Below are 21,912 nucleotides of genomic sequence, written 5' to 3'. Positions count from 1 at the left end.
ATGGGCTATTTACAGATTAGCTATTTACAGGTGCAGTGATCTGTGAGCTGCTCTGACAGCTGGTGCTTAAAGCTATTGAGGGAGATATGAGTCTCCAGCTTCAGTGATTTTTGCAGTTCGTTACAGTCATTGGCAGCAAAGAACTGAAAGGCGGCCGAAGGAGGAATTGGCTTTGGGGGTGACCAGTGAAATATACCTGCTGGAGCACGTGCTGCGGTTGGGTGCTGCTATGGTGACCAGTGAGCTGAGATAAGGCGGGGCATTACCTAGCAACGACTTAGAGATGACCGAGGGCCAGCCAACAAGCGAGGGCCAGCCAACAAGAGCATACAGGTTGCAGTGGTGGGTAGTATATGGGGCTTTGGTGACAAAACGGATGGCACTGTGATAGACGGCATTCAATTTGCTGAGTAGAGTGTTGGAGGCTATTTTGTAAATGACATCGCCGAAGTCAAGGATCGGTAGGAGAGTCAGTTTGCCGTGGGTATGTTTGGCAGCATGAGTGAAGGATGCTTTGTTGCGAAATAGGAAGCCGATTCTAGATTTAATTTTGGACTGGAGATGCTTAATGTGAGTCTGGAAGGAGAGTTTACAGTCTAACCAGACACCTAGGTATTTGTAGTTGTCCACATACGTATTCTAAGTCAGAACCGTCCAGAGCATAGGTAGGTGTGGGCAGCGATCAGTTGAAGAGCATGCATTTAGTTTTGCTTGCATTTAAGAGCAGTTGGAGGCCACGGAAGGAAAGTTGTATGGCATTGAAGCTCGTCTGCAGGTTAGTTAACACAGTGTCCAAAGAAGGGCCAGAAGTATACAGAATGGTGTCGTCTTTGTAGAGGTGGATCAGAGAATCACCAGCAGCAAGAGCGACATCATTGATGTATACAGAGAAAAGAGTCGGCCCGAGGATTGAAACCCTGTGGCACCCCCATAGAGACTGCCTGAGGTCCGGAAAACAGACCCTCCGATTTGACACTCTGAACTCTGTCAGAGAAGTAGTTGGTGAACCAGGCGAGGCAGTCATTTGAGAAACCAAGGCTGTTGAGTCTGCCGATAAGAATGTGGTGATTGACAGAGTCGAAAGCCTTGGCCAGGTCGATGAATACGGCTACACAGTAATGTCTCTTATAGATGGCGGTTATGATGTTGTTTAGGACCTTGAGCGTGACTGAGGTGCACCTATGACCAGCTCGGAAACCCGATTGCATAGCGGAGAAGGTACGGTGGAATTCGAAATGGTCGGTGATGTGTTTGGGAAAGGCGTGCCGCTAGCGGGACACCTCGACAACATCCGGTGAAATTGCAGAGCGCCAAATTCAAATTAAATTACTATAAATATTTAACTTTCATAAAATCACAGGTGTAGTACATCAAAATACATCTTAACTTGTTGTTAATCCAGCCGCCATGTCAGATTTCAAAAAGGCTTTACGGCGAAAGCACACCTTGCGATTATCTGAGGACAGCGCCGCATTATCTGAGGACAGCGCCGCATACCAACACATGAAAAACATATTTCAACCAGGCAGGTGCGACACGAAAGTCAGAAATAGCGATATAAAAAATGCCTTACCTTTGATGATCTTCTTCTGTTGGCACTCCAAAAGGTCCCAGTTACATCACAAATGGTCCTTTTGTTCGATAATGTCCTTCTTTATATCCATAAAAACTCAGTTTAGCTGGCGCACTTCAGTCAATAATCCATCCAGTTTCCCTCCATCAAAATCCTTACAAAATGAATCCCAAACGTTTAAAAAGTTTATTAGTAACAAGTCAAACCTTAGGTATCCTAATACGCAAATAAATGATCAAATTTAAGACGGAGAATAGTATGTTCATTACCGGAGAAAAATAAGAAAGAACGCACTTTCTTCCACGCGCTTGGAAACACTACAGCCAAAATGGGAGCCACCTAGAAAAACTCACATTTCTGGCAAATTTTTCCAAAAACCAGCCTGAAACTCTTTCTAAAGACTGTTGACATCTAGTGGAAGCCCTAGGAGCTGCAATCTGGGAGGACTTGGGCTTATAATTATAGTAATAGCCATTGAAAATAGTTGTAAGCTGAATTTATGTTTTTTTGGGATGGTTGGTCCTCGGGGTTTTGCCTGCCATATCAGTTCTGTTATACTCACAGACATAATTTTAACAGTTTTAGAAACTTTAGAGTGTTTTCTATCTAAATCCACCAATTATATGCATACCCTAGCTTCTGGGCCTGAGTAACAGGCAGTTTACTTTGTGCATGCTTTTCATCCGAACTTGAAAATACTGCCCCCCTATCCCAAAGAAGTGTTTAACTTGGCTTTCGAAGACCTTAGAAAGGCAGGGTAGGATAGATATAGGTCTGTAGCAGTTTGGGTCTAGAGTGTCTCCCCCTTTGAAGAGGGGCATGATCGCGGCAGCTTTCCAATCTTTGGGGATCTCAGACGATAAGAAAGAGAGGTTGAACAAGCTAGTAATAGGGGTTGTAACAATTTCGGCAGATAATTTTAGGAAGAGAGTGTCCAGATTGTTTTGCCCAGCTGATTTGTAGGGGTCCAGATTTTGCAACTCTTTCAGAACATCAGCCATCTGGATTTGGGTGAAGGAGAAATGGGGTAAGCTTGGGCAAGTTGCAGTGAGGGGTGCAGGGCTGTTGACCGGGGTAGGGGTAGCCAGGTGGAAAGCATGACCAGCCGTAGAAAAATGCTTATTGAAATTCTCAATTATAGTGGATTTATCGGTGGTGACAGTGTTTCCTAACCTCAGTGCAGTGCGCAGCTGGGAGGAGGTGCTCTTATTCTCCATGGACTTTACAGTGTCCCAGAACTTTTTGGAGTTAGTGCTACAGGATGAACATTTCTGTTTGAAAATGCTAGCCTTTACTTTCCTAACTGCCTGTATATTGGTTCCTAACTTCCCTGAAAAGTTTCATATCGCGGGGGCTATTTGATGCTAATGCAGTACGCCACAGGATGTTTTTGTGCTGGTCAAGGGCAGTCAGGTCTGGAGCGAACCACATCTGTTCTTGGTTCTACATTGTTTGAATGGGGCATGCTTATTTAAGATGGTGAGGAAAGCTCTTTAAAAAAATAACCAGGCATCCTCTACTGACGGAATGAGGTCAATATCATTCCAGGATACCCGGGCCAGGTCGATTAGAAAGGCCTGCTCGCTGAAGTGTTTTAAGGAGCGTTTGACAGTGATGAGGGGTGGTCGCTTGACCGCAGACCCATTACGGATGCAGGCAATGAGGCAGTGATCGCTGAGATCCTGGTTGAAGACAGCAGAGGTGTATTTGGAGGGCAGGTTGCTTAGGATGATATCTATGAGGGTGCCCGTGTTTACGGATTTGGGGTTGTACCTGGTGGGTTCATTGATAATTTGTGTGAGATTGAGGGCATCATGTCCCAATTTAGGTCACCTAACAGCACGAGCTCTGAAGATAGATGGTGGGCAATCAATTCGTGTATCGCATCCAGGGCACAGCTGGGGGCAGAAGGTGGTTTATAGCAAGCGGCAACGGTAAGAGACTTGTTTCTGGAGAGGTGGATTTTTAAATGTAGAAGCTCGAATTGTTTGGGCACAGACCTGGATAGTATGACAGAACTCTGCAGGCTATCCCTGCAGTTGATTGCAACTCCGCCCCTTTGGCAGTTCTATCTTGTCGGAAAATGTTATAGTTAGGGATGGTAATTTCAGGGTTTTTGGTGGTCTTCCTAAGCCAGGATTCAGACACGGCCAGGACATCTGGGATGGCAGAGTGTGCTAGGGCAATGAATTAAACAAACTTAGGGAGGAGGCTTCTAATGTTAACATGCATGAAACCAAGGCTTTTATGGTTACAGAAGTCAACAAATGAAAGCGCCTGGGGAATGGGAGTGGAGCTAGGCACTGCAGGACCTGGATTAACCTCTACATCACCAGAGGAACAGAGGAGGAGTAGGATAAGGGTATTGCTAAAGGCTAAAAGAACTGGCTGTCTAGTACGTTCAGAACAGAGAGTAAAAGGAGCAGATTTCTGGGCACGGTAGAATAGATTCAAGACATAATGTACAGACAAAGGTATGGTAGGATGTGAATACAGTGTGTTCCGTTTGGTATGGTTACATAAGACAGATGGTTACTTAACCCTTTAATCTAACTCCTAAACTTAACCTTAACCAGTAACCCTAACCTCTAGACTAACAGCCTAGCTAGAATTTGTAGCATATCTTAAGTTTAGCAAATTTGGAACATATTGTTCGTTTTGCAAATTCGTAACATATCATATGAAATCGGTGATGGACATCCACACGTCTGAGATTTACGTACATAATAATAAAAAATGCTCTGAGACCAGGTTGCTCACTCAGCAACTTCACTCCCACTCATCTCCAGTTCCAAATTCCAACCCTCGGTTTCCCTCAACCCATCCCACCTATCGCCGCTGGCCACCCTCTTTTGATTTTAATGAGCCATATATCATTCAACTATGCTGTGATTTTTAACATACAATTTCAATATATCTAATCGAATAGAATCCACCGATTGCGAGTTAAAGATAATTACTTTTGCTAAAAGTATTAATATATTATCGATTGACTGATCAGGTCTCGAATCTTCCAAAAATGCTACACTACATATGCAAAAGTATGTGGACACCCCTTCAAATTAGTGGATTAGACTATTTCAGCCACACCCGTTGCTGACAGGTGTATACAATCGAAGCACACAGCCATGCAATCTCCATAGACAAACATTGGCAGTAGAATGGCCTTACTGAAAAGCTCAGTGACTTTCAACGTGGCACCGTCATAGCATGCCACCTTTCCAACAAGTCAGTTCATCAAATTCCTTCCCTGCTAGAGCTGCCCCGGTCAGCTGTAAGTGCTGTTATTGTGAAGTGGAAACGCCTAGGATCAACGGCTATGGCAGAGCAGCCGCACACAAGCCTGAGATCATGCACAATGCTAAGCGTCGGCTGGAGTGGTGTAAAGCTCGCGGCCATTGGACTCTGGAGCAGTGGAAACGCGTTCTCTGGAGTGATGAATGGAAAAATCTTGGTTTGGCGGATGCCAGGAAAATGGTACCTGCCCGAATGTATAGCGCCAACTGTAAAGTTTGATGGAGGAGAAATAATGGTCTGGGGCTGTTTTTTTATGGTTCGGGTATGACCTCTTAGTTCCAGTAAAGGGAAATCTGACCGCTACAGCATACAGTGCATTCGGAAAGTATTCAAACCCCTAGACTTTTTCCACATTTTGTTACATTACAGACTTGTTTTAAAATTGATGAAATAGTTTTTTCCCTTATCAATCTACACACAATACCTCATAGTGACAAAGCAAAAACAGATTTGTAGAATTTTTTGTTAATGTATTAAATATTAAAAACGTAAATATCACATACAGTTGAAGTCGGAAGTTTACATACACCTTAGCCAAATACATTTAAACTCAGTTTCACAATTCCTGACATTTAATCCAAGTAAAAATTCCCTATCTTAGGTTAGTTAGGATCACCACTTTATTTTAATAATGTGACATTTCAGAATAATAGTAGAGAGAATGATTTATTTCAGCTTTTATTTCTGTCATCACATTCCCAGTGGGTCAGAAGTTTACATACTCAATTAGTATTTATTAGCATTGCCTTTAAATTGTTTAACTTGGGTCAAACGTGTCGGGTAGCCTCCCACGAGCTTCCCACAATAAGTTGGGTGAATTTTGGCACATTCCTCCTGACAGAGCTGGTGTAACTGAGTCAGGTTTGTAGGCCACCTTGCTCGCAGATGCTTTTTTCAGTTCTGTCCACAAATTTTCTATAGGCTTGAGGCCAGGTCTTTGTGATGGCCACTCCAATACCTTGACTTTGCTGTCCTTAAGCCATTTTGCCACAACTTTGGAAGTATGCTTGCGACCAAGCTTTAACTTCCTGACTGATGTCTTGAGATGTTACTTCAATATATCCACAGAATTTTCTTCCCTCATGATGCCATCTGTTTTGTGAAGTGCACCAGTCCCTCCTGCAGCAAAGCAACCCGCACAACATGATGCTGCCACCCACGTGCTTCACGGTTGGGATGGTGTTCTTTGGCTTGCAAGCCTCCCCCTTTTTCTTCCAAACATAACGATGGTCATTATGGCCAAACAGTTCTATTTTTGTTTCATTAGGCCAGAGGACTTTTCTCCAAAAAGTACGATGTTTGTCCCATGTGCAGTTTCAAACCGTAGTCTGGCTTTTTTATGGCGGTTTTGGAGCAGTGGCTTCTTCCTTGCTGAGCTGCCTTTCAGGTTATGTCGATATAGGACTTGTTTTACTGTGGATACAGATACTTTTGTACCTGTTTCCTCCAGCTTCTTCACAAGGTCCTTTGCTGTTGTTCTGGGATTGATTTGCACTTTTTGCACCAAAGTATGTTAACCTCTAAAATTGCTCCCAAGGATGAACCAGACTCGTGGAGGTCTACAATGATTTTCTGAGGTCTTGGCTGATTTCTTTTGATTTTCCCATGATGTCAAGCAAAGAGCCACTGAGTTTGAAGGTAGGCCTTGAAATACATCCACAGGTACACCTCCAATTGACTCAAATTATGTCAATTAGCCTATCAGAAATGTATAAAGCCATGACATCATTTTCTGGAATTTTTCAAGCTGTTTAAATGCACAGTCAACTTAGTGCATCTAAACTTCTGACCCACTGGAATTGTGATAGAGTACGTTATAAGTGAAATAATCTGTGTGTAAACAATTGTTGGAAAAATTGCACAAAGTAGATGTCCTAACCGACTTGCCAAAACTATAGTTTGTTAACAAGAAATTTGTGGAGTGATTGAAAAACTAGTTTTAATGACTCCAACCTAAATGTATGTTAAATTCCGACTTCAACTGTAAGTATTCAGACCCTATACTCAGTACTTTGTTGAAGCACCTTTGGCAGTGATTACAGACTTGAGTCTTCTTGGGTATGACACTACAAGCTTGGCGCACCTGTATTTGGGGAGTTTCAATTTCCTCTGCAGATCCTCTCCATCTGTCAGGTTAGATGGGGAGCATCGCTGCACACCTATTTTCAGGTCTCTCCAGATGTTCGATCAGGTTCAAGTCTAGGCTCTGGCTGGGCCACTCAAGGACATTCAGAGACTTGTCCCGAAGCCACTCCTGCGTTGTCTTGGCTGTGTGCTTAGGGGTTGTTGTCCTGTTGGAAGGTGAACCTTCACCCCAGTCTGAGGTCCTGAGAGCTGTGGATCAGGTTTTCCTCAAGGATCTCTCCGTACTTTGTTCTGTTCATCTTTCCCTCGATCCTGACTAGTCTCCCAGTCCCTGCCGCTGAAAAACATCCCCACAACATGATGTTGCCACCACCATGCCTCACCGTAGGGATGGTGCCAGGTTTCCTCTAGACGTGACGATTGGCATTCAGGCTAAACAGTTCAATCTTGGTTTCATCAGACCAGAGAATCTTGATTCTCATGGTCTGAAAGTCTTTAGGTGCCTTTTTGCAAACTCCAAGCGGGCTGTCATGTGCCTTTTACTGAGGAGTTGCTTCCGTCTGGCCACTCTACCATAAAGGCCTGATTTGATGGAGTGTTGCAGAGATGGTTGTCCTTCTGGAAGGTTCTCCTATCTCCACAGAGGAACTTTAGAGCTCTGTCAGAGTGACCATCGCTGCTCCCTAGTGGCGCAGCGGTCTAAGGCACTGCATCTCAGTGCTAGACGCGTCGATACAGACCCTGGTTTGATTCCAAGCTGTATCACAACCGGACGTGATCGGGAGTCCCATAGGGCGGCACACAATTGTCTCAGCATCGTTAGGGTTCGGGTTTTGCCAGGGTAGGCCATCATTGTAAATAAGAGTCTTAACAGACTTGCCTAATTAAATAAAGGTTAAATAAATATATTCTTTGTCACTTACCTGACCAAGGCCCTTCTCCCCTGATTGCTCAGTTTGTCCGGGCTGCCAACTCTAGGAAGAGTCTTGGTGGTGCCAAACTTCTTCTATTTAGGAATGATGGAGGCCACTGTGTTCTTGGGGACCTGCAATGCTGCAGAAATGTTTTGGTACCCTTCCCCAGATCTGTGCCTCAACACAGTCCTGTCTTGGAGCTCCACAGACAATTCCTTCGACCTCATGGCTTGGTTTTTAATCTGACATGCACTGTCAACTGTGGGACCTTATATAGACAGGTGTGTGCCTTTCCAAATCATGTCCAATCAATTGAATTGACCACAGGTGGACTCCAATAAAGTTGTAGATGGTCAAAGGATGGTCAATGGAAACAGGATGCATCTGAGCTCAATTTCGAGTCTCATAGCAAAGGGTCTGAATAGTTATGTAAATAAGCGGTTTCAGTTTTTGAAAAAAAATACATACATTTGAAAAAATATATAAAACCTGTTTTCACTTTGTCATTATTGGGTATAATTATTGGGTGTGTAGATTGATGAGGAATAGTTTTATTTAATCAATTTTAGAATGAGCCTGTAATGTAACAAAATGTAGAAAAAGTCAAGGATCTGAATACTTTCCGAATGCACTGTAAAATGACCTTCTAGACGATTCTGTCCTTCCAACTTTGTGGCAACAGTTTGGGGAAGGCCCTTTCCCGTAACAGCATGACAATGCTCCCGTGCACAAGCGACGTCCAAAGCGAGGTCCATGCCTGACCTCACTAATGCTCTTGTGGCTGAATGGAAGCAAGTCCCTGCAGCAATGTTCCAACATCTAGTGGAAAGCCTTCCCAGAAGAGTGGAGGCTGTTATAGCAGCAAAGGGAGGACCAACTCCATATTAATTTCCATTAATATGAGATGTTCGATGAGCAGGTGTCCACATACTTTGGTCATGTAGTGTTTTTCTAGGGTTAATTTTAGATAATTGTTATGCTTTTTCAGCTATTCCTGAACCTGAGACCAGAAGCAGGCTACCTGAGGGCAATACCAGAACAAATGGTCTATTGATTCTGTTTCCTCACAACAAAATCTACTGAACTGCGATGGTTGTATGCATCCCAGGGAGTTAATACTGTACCATGTCTGAATATGAAGCTTAGTTAATTAATCTGGAGGGCCCTTCGTTATGGCCCGGCTTGTCTTATTTTTCTCGTCGGGAAGTTGTCGAGGGAGAAGCAGAATAATGATAGTGAAGGAGTACATCTTGTTTTCCTCAGTGTGATCTGGGTAATCCCAGACCCAGGCAGGCATCCTCAGGTGTGCTCCAATTAGGACAGACATGATGAAACACTCCTAATGGGCCGTGTGCCTTTTGGAATTTACAGGTAAAATGAAAAGGTCTGGTTTAATCAGGTCCCAGACTAACTCCTGTTCATGATTTCTATAAAAAAAATTATCATACATGTTGTGTGAGGATTCTTTACCATCCACAAGTAGCTATGTTATTTTTCTCTGCTGTGCCTTGAGAGACTTGTTGATTCAGTATCTGTGGACGTGTCCTCTCCCTAGAGACTAATTCAGTCATTATGACTGATAATAACAAACTGGCTTTACATGAACCTTAATTTTTGATAAGCCATTCTAGTGGGCTGCAGCTGGGTGAGAGCGAGCAGGGAATGGGAGATAGAGTATTTATCCTGGCATCTCTGCTTTCTCCGCATACATCTGTTCAATTAGTCAGCCTCATGGGTCCTGCTCATTCAGACTCTGCATATTTCAACTATATCCCTTTCATTCTATTATCTGAATGGAAGGTATAGTGTATTTAATGACAAATGCAATCCCTGTGCATTTCTATCATCTCAACATATTCAATGACAATTCTTATTCTGCACTCTTTTGGATCACTTAAAATTCTAACCACATGCAATTGCATGTTTTGTCAAAGCCTAGGAAAATGATACATGAAAATTATGTACATATAGAATGGCATGCCACCACCGATCCTGAGCTATTTCTGTATTAGGGACTGTACGTTATTTATAATGAGGGATACCTGGATACCTACACTCTAAAATGAAAATGGATGGCCCTCCCTTTAGTAAAATATATTTTTACCCTCCCTGAGCGCTTGAAAAAAACAACTGACCCTCCCCTATACCCTAAATAATAATTAAAACATAAACTGGATAGCAGATAACATGGCTACTGCTTATCCTCACTCTTAGGATAGACCAGAGCCTTAGATATGCCGTTTTTTCAGGGATCAAGGTAAGACCCAAGTGCAGACTGTGTGAAGTAACCATGTTTATTGTAACATGGGCAGGCAAAGGACAGGTCAAGGCAGGCAGGGGTTGATAATCCAGGGGTGGAGCAAAGGTACAGGATGGCAGGCAGAGTGGTCGGGCAGGTGGGCTCGGAGTCAGGACATGCAAGAGTCAAAACCAGGAGGGCGAGAAAAGAGAAACTGGAAAAAGCAAGAGCTGAGACACAAAACGCTGGTAGGCTTGAACAAACAAGACGAACTGGCACAGACAGACAGAAAACACAGGTATAAATACACAGGGGATAATGGGAGACACCTGGAGGGGGTGGAGACAAGCACAAGGACAGGTGAAACAGATCAGGGCGTGACAGTTTTAGAAACTGTTTTTTGTTTGGTAAGCATTACATGACAAAGTAGCCAGATGGTTGTGGATTTGCAGATCACCGCGGACAAGGGTGAAAAGATATCCATTATAATAAAAGCACTGCATGAATCAATCATGCCTTTTATAAACGCATTTCATGCAATTCATTTTACATGACTGGAGACAAGCAGAATCTTTTTTAACACCACAACAGAGCATGACAACGAATGAGTGCATGCTGCAGCAACGGAGAAGTTTTGATTTCTATACAGGCTATTGTTAAAAAAGAGGATAGTCTAAGTTTGGAACAGTGCTAAAGTTGTCTATCAACTGTAAAAATGTAGGCAACAGAACCAGTTACAACTGAAGTATCTGATCATCAATGAAAAAGCCATTAATTGTTTAACACATCAGCCACATATCATCAGGTTGGCCTATATTGACTTGTAAAAAATATAATTTGTGAAATTTTCATTTTCGAATTTATACCATGACATTGTTATTACAAAATAGATATGTGTTGACTGTGATTAGGCCATGGGAATTTAAGAGCATCTGCTAAGCTGAATTTAATAAACTAGGCATGCATAGCTCACCACATGATCCTCAAACCAAAGACTGGCCAAACTCGAGTTTCTAAAACTGAATTCAAAGGCGCTGTTGAATGACTGTATAGCATAATAAGGCATTTTCCGTTTCATTATTATTTAATTCTAAGTAATTCTATTTTTTAAATGTCATTGTATATAGCATAAATGCTAAATATATAGGCATGTTGTTGAAGTGCTGTTGTTGATGTGTTGTTGAAAGGCTGAGCGTTCCTGCCAGCCTGTAGCGTGTCACAAATGCTGTACAATTGATTTCTTAAAATGGCAGGCTACAGCTTTGAAATAATAATATAGCCGAAATAATAATTTTTCATTCCTGTCACGTTCCTGACCTTATTTCCTTTGTTTAGTCTTTGTTTAGTTGGTCAGGACGTGAGCAGGGTGGGTATATTCTATGTTTTGTGTTTCATTGGTTTAGGTGTGTCTTATTGGCCTGATATAGTTCTCAATCAGAGGCAGGTGTTTTACGTTGTCTCTGATTGGGAACCATATTAAGGTAGACTGTTTTCACTGTTTGTTTGTGGGTGATTGTTCCTGTTCGTGCGTTCATTGTTTTGTCTATGTTCACTAGTTCAGGATTGTAGTGTCGTTGGTTTCGTTCTGTTTATTGTTTTGTTCGTATTGAAGAGTATTCAAATAAATATGGATACATACCACGCTGCGATTTGGTCCTCCTATCTTCCACATTACGACGATCGTTACAATTCCTTAGGCCACCTGGCTTGCTCCTGACTGATTTAGAGTTAGTATGTTGTTTAACAGTCTGTTGAAAGGTCGAATGTCAAAAATCAATGTCGAACAGAATCATTACTTCCCATACAAAGTACATGTTTTGTCTCATCGGCTATAGAAGACTGAATGTCGTAGAGACAAACCAAATATATCCCATATTCATCAGAATCACGTCTTTCCCCAGCATTTTACAGCTTGTTTCTAGCATAAAGCATTGCGGATTAAAGCGTCGTTATAGATCACTTTACATAATCAGATCCATTACATTTTTTTCAAAATCTCAAGTTAACAAGGGCCTATTCTTTTAGCCATTTTCTTTAAAAGCCACAATACCATCACATACAGTACCCTCACATACTCCTTCAATTCGAGCACTGGATTTAACTTAACACACCAAGCTCTTCACTGACACTGAGATATTTAAGGAGTTCTTGGTGACTGAATTGGCTGACAAAATCTTTGGATAGTAGACTATCATTTCATTTGTCAAACAGGTAGGCCTGTCAGAATGGTGGGTGTAGCTGGTGTATGCAGTCAAGCGCAGGAGAGCAGAGAATTGGGAGCAACGTAACTTTACTCAGAATAATGAATGGTGCAAGGTCAAACAATACACTTGTCCAAACATCAACTTTTACGCATGGGCAAGAAACAGCACCCGTCGAAATAACCAGTCATCAACATTACCGAACATGACATAAAACAATCGCGCACAACACCATGGGGGAAACAGAGGGTTAAATACATGAACAATAATTAGGGGAATGAAAAACAGGTGTGTAGAAACAAAGACAAAACAAATGGAAATGAAAAGTGGATCGGCGATGGCTAGTAGACCGATGACGCCGACCGCCGAGCGCCTCCCGAACAAGGAGAGGAACCGACTTCAGCTGAAGTCGTGACAAGGCCTACCTCTTATTTCTTGAATAGGAAGAAATAGGGTCCAGCACAAAGCCGTCTTGTTGTAAAATTAAAATGAGGGCTGTTTAGATGAATTAGGTCTTCTCGAATTAGCCTACCTTCAGCACCAATGTGCTGTCCAGCTCCACGGTGGCCACTTCATGTAAATTATTTGAATATGGCTTATCTACAGTATAGGCCAGCCTTTCTCAAACGTTTTTGTGCCAGGAACAGTCCAGAGGTGTCAAGGTGTTTTCAACAGCCAGTCTGTTGCGATATTTAGATGTTGTTGCAGCAAGAGAGGAGAAACTGGTCTCACATAAGTAGGTACAATGAATGGGGATTAATGTCTTCACTGCCATCTCGCAGAGTTGCTGGTATTCTCCGCTGCTGAACAGTTAGAATGTGGATAGGCGCATCTCATTAAAACGAGCAAGCAGGCCTTGGTCACAGGACAGCTCCAATAGGGCCTGAATACTTTCCGAATGCACTGTATGCTGCAGACCAGCAAGCATCCTCAACAGATTGGTGTCGGTCCATGGACCGGGTTTGAGAAGGGCTTTTATAGGCTATGGATAATTTTATTGAGACCACACTAGGCGCACTTGATATTGCACGCCCAGCAGAGAATCAGGGATTCAGGGCATCATCGAGCACACATGAGACAATAAGCAACTAATTATCAAACCCTGAGCAATATGACATTTCATTCATTACAAATTACATGACCCTCCTCTAGACTAAAAAAATAAATAAACCCTCCCTGTCTGAAATTGAAAAAGCATGAAACTCCCCCATTTTCCTCCAGGTAACTATTGTGTACATTTCAACCTTTTCTCAATACAGGGGGTGCTGTTTCCACTTTGGAAAATATCGTCTCCAAATTAAACTGCCTCATACTCAATTCTTGCTCGTACAATATGCATATTATTATTACTATTGGATAGAAAACAATCTCTAGTTTCTAAAACCGTTTGAATTATGTCTGTGGGTGAACCAGAACTCTTTCTACAGCGAAAATCATGACAGGACATGCGAAGGTCAGAGAAATAGTCTCTGTTCTCAGATCAGTTTAAAGCTCTGTGTGTGCCCTATGGATCGAAATGAACTGCACCCGCCTTCCCCTGGATGTCAGTAACCAATGAGAAGTGGAATGGAGTCTCTACGTATTTCTCAGAGTTTATAAAAGGCAATGGAGTGACATGTCCGTTCTTTTGGACGCTCGCCAAGGCGCAAGAGAGGACATCAGAATGGCATGTTGAAAAGCTCTTGTTATCGGCCTAAGATATATCCGTCTGTGATTTAATTCGATATAGGTGTTAGAAACATCATAACGAAGTTATTTTAAACCGATTTATATCAGTTTATGCGAGTATATTGCTATTTTCGGAATTTTCGTAGTATTGCGTTTGAGGATTTGGACATGTGTGTGCCACGTAGCTATTGTTAGCTGCTAGTTCCGAAGTTGAAGAGGACGTTTTACAACAAAGCAACGATTCTTTTGGACAAAGGACACCTTGCCCAAGATACTGATGGAAGCTCGTCCAAAAGTAAGAGCTATTTATGATTTTATTCCGTATTTATGTGGAAAAATGTAAACGCATTTGTCGGCCATTGTTGCGGCACTAGTCTGGCTGTAACGCAAATTTTAAAAATCTAACTCAGCGGTTGCATTAATAACTAATGCATCTTTCATTAGCTGTCCAACCTGTATTTTTTTAGTCAATCTAATCGATAAATAATCGTAAACTTAGGTGCCTTTCCAAGATGGCGCCGGCCAGAATGCATGCCATGTTTTGACAGATTACATTGCATAACCACGATTTGTGATGCTAAATATGCACATTTTCGAACAAACTCTATATGCATTGTGTAATATGATGTTACAGGACTGTCATCTGAAGAATTCTGAGAAGGTTAGTGAAAAAATTAATATATTTTGGTGGTGATAACGTTATCGCGCTTTTTGCCTTGAATCAATGCTGGGGTGATGTTAGCTCATGTGGTATGCTAATATAACGATATATTGTGTTTTCGCTGTAAAACACTTAGAAAATCTGAAATATTGTCTGGATTTACAAGATCTGTGTATTTCAATTGCTGTACGCTGTGTATTTTTAAGAAATGTTTTATGATGATTAATTAGGTAATACACGTTGCTCTCTGTAGTTATTCTAGTCGCTTTGGTGAGTTTTGTGATAGTGGCTGCAATGGTAAACTATGATTTATACCTGAAAAATGCACATTTTTCTAAAAAAACATATGCTATACCATAAATATGTTATCAGACTGTCATCTTATGAAGTTGTTTCTTGGTTAGTGGCTATATATATCTTTATTTAGTCGAATTAGTGATAGCTACTGATGGAGTAAAAAACTGGTGGAGTAAAAAAAGTGGTGTCTTTTGCTAACGTGGTTAGCTAATAGATTTACATATTGTGTCTTCCCTGTAAAACATTTTAAAAATCAGAAATGATGGCTGGATTCACAAGATGTTGGTCTTTCATTTGCTGTATGCTGTGTATTTTTCAGAAATGTTTTAGGATGAGTATTTTGTTAATTGACGTCGGTCTCTGTAATTATTCCGGCTGCTTCCAACGCTATTTCAGATTGCAGCTGCAATGTAGAACTGTGATTTATACCTGAAATATGCACATTTTTCTAAAAAAACATATGCTATACCATAAATATGTTATCAGACTGTCATCTTATGAAGTTGTTTCTTGGTTAGTGGCTATATATATCTTTATTTAGTCGAAATTGTGATAGCTGCCCATGCAGGAAAAAAATGGTGGAGAAAAAAAAGTTGTGTCTTTTGCTATCGTGGTTAGCTAATAGATTTACATATTGTGTCTTCCCTGTAAAACATTTTAAAAATCAGAAATGATGGCTGGATTCACAAGATCTGTATCTTTCATCTGGTGTCTTGGACTTGTGATTTAATGATATTTAGATGCTAGTATTTACTTGTGACGCTATGCTAGGCTATGCTAGTCAGCTTTTTTACTGTGGGGGGTGCTCCCGGATCCGGGATGAGTACCAAGTAAAAGTTAAAATATATTTGTAATATTATGCACCTCAAAAGGCACAGCTGGAAATATCAACAAGTAGGCCTACAGATTATCTGGAGTTGGAGAGAAGTGTGAGAGCCAACACAGTAACTCAAGCACAGCCTTGCTAGGATTCACTTTAGTCTGAGAGCTCAAGTCTATTTCTGGAGGAACCCAGCTCTGAAATAGCCGCCAAGGGCTGCAAGCATTCCACTGGAATACCAGATAAGAGCATGGAGAGCACAACTTTTATCAAGCAGCCTACTGTGCAACTTTCCACTAAGTCATAATCTACAAAGTGGGCTTGTTCGTACACTACATGGCTAAAAGTATGTGGACACCTGCTCATCGAACATCTCATTCCAAAATCATGGGCAGTTGGTCTCCCCTTTGCTGCTATAACAGCCTCCACTCTTCTGGGAAGGCTTTCCACTAGATGTTGGAACATTGCTGCGGGGACTTGCTTCCATTCAGCCACAAGAGCATTCCAGCTGTGAGGTCGGGTATGGATCTCGCTTTGGACCTCTCTTTGTGCACAGGGGCATTGTCATGCTGAAACAGGAAAGGGCCTTCTCCAAACTGTAGCCACAAAGTTGGAAGCACAGAATATAGAATGTCTAGAATGTCATCGTATGCTGTAGCATTCAGACTTCACTGGAACTAAGGGGCCTAGCCCGAACTATGAAAAACAGCCCCAGACCATTATTCCTCCCCCACTAAACTTTACAGTTGGCACTATGCATTCGGGCAGGTAGCATTCTTCTGGCATCCTCCAAACCCAGATTCATAATTCGGACTGCCAGATGCTGAAGCGGGGTTCATCACTCCAGAGAACGCGTTTCCACTGCTCCAGAGTCCAATGACGGATAGCTTTACACCAGTCCAGCCAACGCTTGGCAATGCACATGGTGATCTTAGTCTTGTGTGCGACTGCTCGTCCATGGAAACCCATTTCATGAAGCTCCCGACGAACAGTTCTTGTGCTGACGTTGCATCCAGGGCAGAAATTTGACGAACTGACTTATTGAAAAGGTGGCATCTTATGACGGTGCCACGTTAAAGGTTGAGCTCTTCAGTAAGGCTATTCTACAGCCAATGTTTGTCTATGGAGATTGCATGGCTGTGTGCTCGATTTTATACTGTGGCTGAAATAGCCAAATCCACTAATTTGAAGGGGTCCACATACTTTTGTATATATGGTTTATCAATGACTCATATAATTACCTTAATTAACTTTTTGCTAAAACTATTTTTGGACTTAATGATTAATGATTAATTAATGATACAGTTTATATACCTATTGATTATTGAAGAATATAATTAATTAATTAATCATGAGCTTAGTTCAACTGTCATACCCCATTGAAACCCAGAATATAAGCTTGTTTTACTCTAATGTTTGTAAACAATTAAAATGTTTAAAAAAAACACTCTACAGCCTCCAAACATTGTTAAAACTATAAATTGTGATATCATGGATGGTCAGTACTTGCATCCATAGCTCTGTCTGAGTTTAAGAGTGGTTACATACATCTCCAGGCCCATCCCTCAGAGGTTGGCTCGCTGCTTTGTTATTGTTTCAATTAAGGAGTCTAGCTTTAACTAGCTCCCTCTGCTGAGATAAGAACTCTTGTCAATGAGTAGTTATTCATATTTTATTCAATATGCTACTGCGCTAACGTGGTCTGCCATGTTGTGATGTATCTACTACCATGCTGTGGTTGAGGGAAATTGACCTGACCTAGTTTGGCCTCCTGGGATTAGGTTATATTGCTAAGTTACAGAATCTGCTGAATTACATTGACCTGATTAAGATCTTATCAGCATTGGAAGAGACAGAGGTTGCATCATAAACACAATGGCTCATTGGTATGGAGAGCGTGCGTTAGCAGTAATTAAAGTAGGATGGTGGTGAGAAGCGGAGACACTGGCTGTCCTGGACCTAAAGGGATAAATCAGCTGTCTCTGAGGACATTCAGCGCTGACACACCACTCAGTCTGTGCTTTTACCAGAAAATACAACTGAGGTCCTCTGGAGTTAAGTTACCCCTTGGGATCGGTTACTGAGAATTGTTTTTGAAGGGAAAAGCCTAAAATATTTGAGGATAGACGGGGAAATGTATCCTTGAAATCAAGAGGGTGAATGTAGAACCATAATTAAAATATTTTTTCAAATATTTGCTAAGACCACATTATTACATACCTGCACTACAATGATATATTATAAAATGGGTTGTTTGATCCTGGATACGGATTGGAGCAGAGTTCCAAGCCGTGCTGTATTGGTCATCACAGACACACCTCTACCTGCTAACAGTTCCATATGAAAAAGGAACTTGTCAAGAAAACAACACGAAGAGCAAAGTCTACTGATGCAGCTCCCATTGAGGCCACTAGCACTACTCCGTCTCCTACTGTCACGCAGGAAGTGCCAGAGACCATCTCAGAAGCTACAGTTGTGGCAGCTACAAAAGGAAGGGGAAAAGCGCCCCTAAAGGGAAAAGCTGTATCTCAGGAAATTGACACTACTGAATCAGAGCAGCCGAGAAAGCCCCACAGAGGGAGAGTGGCAAGAAAATAGAGCTTAGGCCTTCATAGATTTTTGTTTGTATGATTGCTAATGTATGATTGCTCAACTTATTGCTTTTTTTTTTTTTTACTTCTCTGGTGTTATAGTTAAGCAATAATGTACGACGCAACACGGAGTGCCTGGATACAGTCCTTAGCTGTGGTATATTGGACATATGCCAAAAACCCCTGAGGTGCCTTATTGCTATTATAAACTGGTTACCAACGTAATTAGAGCAGTAAAAATAAATGTTTTGTCATACTCGTGGTATACAGTCTGATATACGGCTGTCAGTCAATCAGCATTCAAGGCTTGAACCACCCAGTTTATAATAACATATACAGTGCATTCGGAAAGTATTCAGGCCCCTTGACTTTTTCCACATTTTGTTACGTTACTGCCTTATTCTAAAATGGATCAAATATATATTTTGCCCTCATCAATCTACACACAATACCCCATAATGACAAAGCGAAAACAGGTTTAGACATTTTTGCAAATGTATTAAAAATAATAAACCTTATTTATATACATGTAAGTATTCAGACCCTTTGCTATGAGACTCGAACTTGAGCTCAGGTGCATCCTGTTTCCATTGAGCATCCTTGAGATGTTTCTACAACTGGATCAATTCAATTGATTGGACATGATTTGGAAAGGCACACACTTGTCTATACATGGTCCCACAGTTGACAGTGCATGTCAGAGCAAAAACCAAGCTATGACGTCAAAGGAATTGTTCGTAGACGGCCGAGACAGGATCGTGTCAAGGCACAGATGATTGACAGAGAAATTGATGATGAAAAGATTGTGGGGGCTTTGACATTATCGATCATAGTCTGCTATCGATCTGCTGCTGGAAAAACGTATGTTTTATGGCTTTACACCCCCTGCTATATTGTGGATAAAGTGTTACCTGTCTAACAGAACACAGAGGGTGTTCTTTAATGGAAGCCTCTCCAACATAATCCAAGTAGAATCAGGAATTCCCCAAGGCAGCTGTCTAGGCCCATTGCTTTTTTCAGTCTTTACTGATGAATTGCCACTGGCTTTGAGGAAAGTCAGAGTGTCTATGTATGCGGATGACTCAACACTATACGTCAGCTACTACAGCAACGGAAATTACTGCAACTCTTTGTTAAGTTAGTTTCAGATTGGGTGGCAAGGAATAAGTTAGTCCTAAATATTTCTAAAACTAAAAGCTTTGTATTTAGGACAAATCATTCACTAAACCCTAACCTCAACTAAAACATGTAATAAATAATGTGGAAATTGAGCAAGTTGAGGTGACTAAACTGCTTGGGGTAAAGCTGGATTGTAAACTGTCATAGTCAAAACATATTGATACAACAGTAGCTAAGATGGGGAGAAGTATGTCCATGATAAGGCGCTGCTCTACCTTCTTGACAGCACTGTCAACAAGGCAGGTCCTACAGGCCCTAGTTTTGTTGAACATGGACTACTGTTCAGTCATGTGGTCAGGTGCCACAAAAAAGGATATTGCAATTGGTTCAGAACAGTGCAGCACGGCTGGCCCTTGGATGTACACAGAGAACTAATATAAATAATATGCATGTCAATCTCTCCTGGCTCAAAGTGGAGGAGAGATTGACTTCATCACTGCTTTTATTTATGAGAGGTATTGACATGTTGAATGCACCGAGCTCTCTGTTTGAACTACTGGTACACAGTTCGGACACCCATGCATACCCCACAAGACATGCCACAAGAGGTCTCTTCACAGTCCCGAAGTCCAGAACAGACTATGGAAGGCGCACAGTACTAAATAGAGCCATGACTACATGGAACTCTATTCCACATCAAGTAACTCATACAAGCAGTAAAATTAGATTTAAAAAACAGATTAAAAAAACACCTTATGGAACAGCGGGGACTGTGAAGCAACACAAACATAGGCACAGACACATGCATACATACACACATGATAGCATGTGCACTATACACAGCTAATGGGGTTCCATAATAAATACTAATACAAATACAACCAGATATAAACTCTTACTGTCAGTCGCTGCATGAGTAAGCTTCAGTCCTATTTGTATCACATTCCCTCTGATCAAATCTATCTGAAGGGAAATCTTAGATGTAATGGTGAGATAATGGATCTGGCTCATCAGAGACCTGCTGTGGGTTTTGATGAAGAGACATGTTGACCGGCTGGTGAACAGTAAGGAAGTGCTGCTTCTCTCACCTACACTATCTGGGTCCGGCTTTGCTCCTGCTGTCTTTTATATTAGCAATTAAAACCTAATTAAAATCATCAGAAGGCGTGGAGGGCGGTGCTGCTGGACATGAGTTAAAAATCGCCTTTTTTACCTTAAGCATTTTCTACTTACTAGAATTCAGGACAAGTTGTGTTAGTGTGTTGGAGACATGTTATACTGCTGGTGGTTAACTACACCAGTTGACACATTTTTGGAATTGTCACAGGTTAATGAAAGTTTACTTACTTTACTTGGGCCCATCGCTCCTCTCCATTGCACCCTACTTTGGGCAGTCCTCAGCATGCCTGGTTCTTTTGGTGTTGTCTGCATCATGCTCGCTCCCTTTACTAGGTATTCAGCGTGCACACTTGTTTCCTTTGGCTTTGCAGGTTCGAGGAAAGAGCTTGTCTGGTGATGTTGGTGGGGCGGCTTTCAGAGAGAATGGGCTGATTCATCCCCATTCCTTCCTCTAAATCTCCTCTTCCAGGAGCCTGGTTGCTGCGCTCTTACAGGTCAATGCCATTGAACCTGAAACAATAAACTTGTTGAAAGGAATTGCTGAGGGGAACATGAATAAGGTTTTTGAACAACACCATCAAATGAATGAACTATGTACACTGAGTGTACAAAACATTAGGAACATGTTCCTAATATTGAGTTGCATCCCCTTTTGCCATCAGAACAGCCTCAATTCGTCAGGGCATGGACTCTACAAGGTGTCGAAAGCGTTCCACAGGGATGCTGGCTCATGTTGACTCCGATGCTTCCAATGCTCCAATGCTTCCCACAAGTTGGCCTACAGTGGATCTCTATACTGTATAGCTCGTTCCATCTCACCCCACAGATTCTCAATTGTATTGAGATCTGGTGACTGGGCAGGCCACTGCAGTAAGCGGAATTCACCATCACGATCTCCCGGGTGGCGCAGTGGTCTAGGGCACTGCATCGCAGTGCTAGCTGCGAGTCTCTGGGTTCACGCCCAGGCTCTGTCGCAGCCGGCCGCAGCCGGGAGGTCCGTGGGGCGACGCACAATTGGCATAGCGTCGTCCGGGTTAGGGAGGGTTTGGCCGGTAGGGATATCCTTGTCTCAGTATGTAAAATGTAATAAAATGTATGCACTCTACTGTAAGTCGCTCTGGATAAGAGTGTCTGCTAAATGACTAAAATGTAAAATGTAATGTTCACGGAACCATTCCTGTATAATCCTAACCTTGTGACATTGGGCATTATCCTACTGAAAAAAATACATTTGCAGATGGATACATTGCTCTCATGAAGGGATGCATCTGATTGGCACTGATGTTCAGATATCCTGTGGCATTCAAATGTTGCTCCACTTTTATCAA

This window comes from Salvelinus alpinus, chromosome 25 (genome assembly GCF_045679555.1).
Source record: "Salvelinus alpinus chromosome 25, SLU_Salpinus.1, whole genome shotgun sequence".
NCBI lineage: Eukaryota > Metazoa > Chordata > Actinopteri > Salmoniformes > Salmonidae > Salvelinus > Salvelinus alpinus.
Note: the sequence above shows the minus strand (reverse complement) of the source record.